Source organism: Penaeus japonicus, unplaced genomic scaffold (assembly GCF_977035675.1).
Source record: "Penaeus japonicus unplaced genomic scaffold, GWHDUDI00000001_assembly GWHDUDI00000003, whole genome shotgun sequence".
Lineage (NCBI taxonomy): Eukaryota > Metazoa > Arthropoda > Malacostraca > Decapoda > Penaeidae > Penaeus > Penaeus japonicus.
The window spans coordinates 34,546,101-34,551,100 of NW_028234405.1; the positions used below are offsets into that span (position 1 = coordinate 34,546,101).

The 5,000-nt window shown below is 36.2% G+C and overlaps 1 protein-coding gene across 1 annotated transcript in view; it reads left to right on the plus strand.

Annotated features, from left to right (window-relative positions):
* Positions 1-962: 962 nt before the first annotated feature.
* The window catches only part of Helz (Helicase with zinc finger), a 36,307-nt gene continuing 32,269 nt past the window's right edge, over positions 963-5,000 (plus strand). The window contains exon 1 of the mRNA XM_086534751.1: positions 963-1,046. The gene's annotated coding sequence lies outside the window, so the exon portion shown is untranslated. The remainder of the gene's footprint in view (positions 1,047-5,000) is intronic.

Sequence of the window (5,000 nt, forward strand, 5' to 3'; positions counted from 1 at the left end):
CATAAAAAAGATACGGTGCTTAAATGCAAATATACTCTTAAATTCTACCTTATTTTTCTTTGTACGACACAAGAGTAAAAATGAAAAAAAAAACACATATCGGTGAAGTCATCGCAAATGTTTACAAGCTGTTCATATTACGTAGTCAGCTCTGTGTAGTGATAAGTCATGAAAAACGCAGATGAGAAACAGAAGGCCAAAATTTGATAAATGAGAGAGAGAGAGAGAGAGAGAGAGAGAGAGAGAGAGAGAGAGAGAGAGAGAGAGAGAGAGAGAGAGAGAGAGAGAGAGAGAGAGAGAGAGAGAGAGAGAGAGAGAGAGAGAGAGAGAGAGAGGAGAGAGAGAGAGAGAGGAGAGAGAGAGAGAGAGAGAGAGAGAGAGAGAGAGAGAGGGAGAGAGAGAGAGAGAGAGACGGGGAGAGAGAGAGAGAGAGAGAGAGAGAGAGAGAGAGAGAGAGAGAGAGAGAGAGAAGGAGAGAGAGAGAGAGAGAGAGAGAAGGAGAGAGAGAGAGAGAGAGAGAGAGAGAGAGAGAGGGGAGAGATAGAGAGAGAGAGGAGAGAGAGAGAGAGAGAGAGAGAGAGAGAGAGAGAGAGAGAGAGAGAGAGAGAGAGAGAGAGAGAGAGAGAGAGAGAGAAGAGAGAGAGAGAAGAGAGAGAGAGGAGAGAGAGAGAGAGAGAGAGAGAGAGAGAGAGAGAGAGGAGAGAGAGGGAGAGGGAGAGAAAGAGAGACCTTGGTGTGCACAGAGATTGTTAGTTACCAAGCTTCTACCGTTTTAGAGACGAGGAAGCGAAAAGTGGAAGGAGATCTGTCGTTCACGGAAGAAAGAGAGTAATGTAATTCGCTTAATGATGATATACTTGACCAATAAAGTCACGATAATCATTATATATAATATTCTTACTTTAGCTACCGACCTCATTTAAGAGCATTGGCTGAAAAAGAGGAATACCTCCTTCCTCGCTTCCTGAATTGAGGCAAGTAGCCATGTTTGTTTATGTTCACCTCATCCCTTGGAGATCCCTCATCGCTCCTCGTCTCCCTCGTGTGTGAGTCTCCCATCCCTCATTCTCTCCTCATCTTTCATATATGTACTCGCCTCCCTGGTTGGCTCGAGGGACGAGAGCCTCCCGTGGAAGGCGTGGGCGGGGTTCAGAGAGGGATGTGTCTTTTTTGGGGGGAAGGGATGAGAGGGTTTTGGAAAGGACAAAATTTTGAATAAATTTCTCGTATTCCCTTTATATTTTCTTCATATTTCCCAATCTTCTGATAGAGAGGATAAGTAAAGCTTCAAAAAAGGTAACATGACAAATTAGGAGGTACATATTCTCGTGTTAATTAGAAAAACACAAGAGGCAGGAAATGTAGAAGGGGTCGTAGGCCTAGTCGAACTTGCGGCGAAAAAAATGAAATGGTTCTCTTGAATGGCAACAGTTCCAAGCTTTTCCACGAGGATCTAATCACATCGAGAAGAAATATAATTTTGATTGTAAAGCTATGAGTTAGTGCCTTTGGAATGAGAGAGTTGCCTTTGTTCAGAGTTGTGGGTTGGAAGAATTGTATTGATTTATGGCCAAGGAATTACTTTACTTAAAGGCTTTTATAGCAAGGGCTTTATCCCATGATAATGTTGAGTACTGAAGTTGTGAGGCGGACAATAGCTTACATTGTTGTAATAGCTTGGGAAGTCTATTTTGGTATGAATAACAGTTTATAGTAGCCAGAGTTAATCATAGTTTAAGTACACCAAGTGGAATCTAAAAGTTTAAGCTTAATCATTACAAGTTGTTTTATTATTTTAGTTGAGACAAGAGTCTCACACTGATAGTAGAGAGATATGCTTAGTATGTATGCCCATCAGCATACTTAGAAGTTGAATACCACCAAAAGATAGGACAATTATAATGCAGTATAATTTCTCTCTAGAGTGCTGACTCTGTAGTGTACATGCTTTATAAAGTCCAGAATTAGGTTTTATGGCAGTTGCAATGATTTTAGATAATTTGAAGAAGTTCGAACAAAATAAAGAGTGAATTGACAATTCCCTCATAGTGGCAGGTAAGGAAGGGGTTAAAGATTATTGAAGAGATTAAAGTTATGTTTACATTCTTTATTATTTATATGAAGAGGGTAGGCCTATAAAGAAATTTATTTGTCATTTTTTTTAGTTGTGGTATGTTATTATCCAGGTTATTGTTCATTGTTATTTCCATATGTTCAGTAAATATATGATTCTACTACATTTCTAATCTTCCAAAATACACCAAATATGTAACCATAATTAGTCACATGCTCTTGACCATACTGTAGGAGCTGTAAATCTTAGAGGATTTAGAATTTTGCTCAGGGATAACAGATGACATCTTTACAAGCCATGGTCGGGGTGGGTATGAACTATGGGTAGTCCCTGTCCCTGCTATACCAATGGCAGGTACAGAGTCTTTTGGCTTTCATGGTGTTGATTATTCAGCTAAAGCCTTCCTAAGTTAGCCTATTCCTTGATTTTCTATGCCTTTAGTAACCTATTTGCTTAATACCACTCTTGTCTGGAAGATGAAAAGTGCGCATGTGACTTTAAAGTTAATCCCTGCACCGCAGCCAGTGTGCTTTAATTATTTCCCGCTCCATTGTGTTAAGAAAATTATTCTATGCAAGAGGGGCATGTCCACAGGAATTCCATGCTGCAGCATTGGTGGTAATTATAGTAGTAGAAATTTACTTGCCTTTTCCAGAGTGCTGAATTACAGATGAGGATTCATTTTGGTGATATATGTGTAGCATATTGTTATTTGTATATTTACAAACAAGTTCTCTGGAATATTTATGCTCTCTGGTAATTGAGGCCAATATTGTTGCTATGTGTGACAATATAGTCAGAATTCATTGGTCTTGTTGGCAAGGAAACAACCTTTTGGCAAAAACAATACCCAGACATGAATTTTGTGTATTGACAATCATATAGAAGTAACCTTACATCCACTACAATCATAAGTAAAGGTTTAGTTTTTCTCAAGGCATAGTCACATAGAGAATATTGCATGTGCATTGCAGTGAGATGTTGAATAATACTTAATTCCAATCACATCTTTAATAAGCCACAAGACACTATTTCTTGCAGGAACACTGCAGATATGAGCCTGTATTGGTTGCAAAATACTCCCATTACTTTTAACTCATTGGCTGCGGTATTACTAAAATATGTATATAGTCATGTGGCGGGTTTATGTTGTATGGCACTGTGCCATCCGTGTTTATGACCGATGCTGCCTTGACAGCAAATCATGCCATCTGCTATCAATGGGTTATATGGGTATTTATTTCAGGTAATCATATTGGTTGTGTTCTACCTCTATTTACTTAAAACTAGAATGTGTGACAGATGGATTACAAACTAACGTCCAACACAGAAGTAACACATTATCATGATATCTTTGTGACCTTCACACTTCATACACTAGCAAAGGCAACAATCTTCCACTATGTATATGCTTAACAAAATATGGCTTGGACTTTTTTTTTTATACTAGACTGGTCGGAAAGTCCATAACCTCTACCCTACCAGAAAAGGTGTAGGAATTTCGTTAAACTTTGCTTGAGTGTTGTTATACGGTGGATGCACACTGTACAGGTGTCTCATTAATTTGTAAATCCACATCCAGAAAGAACCTTGTTGGAGAACAAATGGGTATTATCAATAATTTTACCATTGATACTAAGAGCAAGTTATGTATGAAAAAAATGTATTTATTTATTTAAATTTTTTTGTTTATTTTTATTTTTTTATTATTTTACTTTTCATTATTGTTATTTATTTTTTTATTTATTTTATTATTATTATTATTTTTTTTTTTTTGAGAATGAATAATTTTCATGCAACACGAGGCAGAACCTATATTTATAAGTCGTTTTGTGCAACTTTCAGACAAGGTCATATTTGGATTTGTTAATCCATTCGCGACAGGACGTATTTTCACCTACTCCTGCTCATGCTGGGAAGATAACATGTAAAGGCACGTAAAAATATTGCCATGTTCAGAGGAGTTATTTCAGTCGAAAAACATGTTACAGTAATGCCCTTCTAGTTTTATTTTGTTGAACTTTGCCTATATTCTTCACTTCTTTGTGAAAATACCAATGGAAACTGGAAGCAATCTCTTAGTGGGGTATCAAAAAAAACTTGTTGTTGTTGTTGTTGTTGTTATTGTTATTGTTATTATTGTTGTTGTTTTTTTTTTTTTTTTTTTTTTTTTTTTTTTTTTTTTTTTTTTTTTTTTTACCAAAACGAAAAGAACAATATAAATAGTCATGCATGTACATATGAGTATGTACATGTACCTCGTGATGTGACATGACATAACATGATATCATGAGTAATTGACTGATTGGAAGTAGTGTTGCATTAGTAATTTTTTACTTTTACAATAGTTTTTTGACTGATCTTTTTATTCAGCTGGTCAAGAAGCAGAAATTACCATGATGTCATCAATATATTTTCTGTGATGTCATTTTTTTTATGTTATATCTCATTTTATGACACTCAAACACCTAAACTGAAGTAACAGAGTCTAAGAAATTATGTAAAATGATAATATTTAAGAACAATCTAGCGATCTATTGCTGACATTTCAGCTCGTTACAACTGCCCCTCCCGGAATTTGGTGAGAAAATGCACAATGTCTTAGGATGTCACCTGGGTTCGGGGATATTTTTCAACCTCGTGATAGGACATCAACCGGAACGAATGGGTTAATCGTCATTTGAATTTACTATCTAGTTTATTTTACTTAATCAAAATTGTGTCCTGTTTGTTTTTGCCACAATTAATAGCAGGATTTATCAACCATGGAATTTTTAACAGATTGTATGGTACTGACTTTACTTTATTAGAAATCTAGAAATATGTGGATGCATAAGTATTAACAAAAAATTGATGCCAGGCTAGTATGAAAATCATGTTAAAAATAGTATATTGATTGAATAAACTTTCTGAGTTTTAGTTTCAA